A 709-nucleotide genomic window follows, 5' to 3' on the forward strand; every position below is an offset into this window, starting at 1 on the left:
AGGAATTGTCTCTTCATTTGTTGAGTTCCAGCAACCTCTCTACATTTCTTTTCAATCCATTTTCTGAGAAAAGCAATTCTATTACCTAGGGCATCCCTAGCTAAGAATTTATCTCTCCATTCTTGATATTTTTCACTAATTTTTTCATTGAGTGGACTTGGTAGTTTATCGTAGAACATTCCAAGATTTGTTTCACTTTCACTAATTTTATAATAATATGTTTCAAATTCCATAATGTAATCATCAACATATTTCATATTACAGATGGACAAATTACTTAATTTTCTTTGATATTCCATTCGTTTTTCATTAGGATCAGCTCTAAGACCAATGAATTCTAACTCGATGTATTGACATAACTGTCTGAACATTCTAGTAAGAGATTCACTAGCTCTTAGTGTAGCTTTGACTTCTTCATCTATTCCATCGTACCAATCTTCTACACAGCCATAGAAACTATGTTCGATGTAATTTAGGAAATTTTCAGAAGTCCATTCAGTGTTTAAATTGAGTACACTACTCATGCTCTTTTTCCATTGATCTAAAACATCTTGTCTATCTCTTACACCATCTAACTTAAGCTTATAGCCAGTTTGACTTATAGGTTCAAGGGTCACCTCTTCATGTTTAGGAATTTGATTTGGCATAACCTTGACACTAAATTGGGTAGTCTTCCCTGGTATGTATCTTGGTCATGTGCAACTTCCTT

This window comes from Chenopodium album, chromosome 20, assembly GCF_948465745.1.
Source record: "Chenopodium album chromosome 20, dcCheAlbu1.1, whole genome shotgun sequence".
NCBI classification, from domain to species: Eukaryota; Viridiplantae; Streptophyta; class Magnoliopsida; order Caryophyllales; family Amaranthaceae; genus Chenopodium; species Chenopodium album.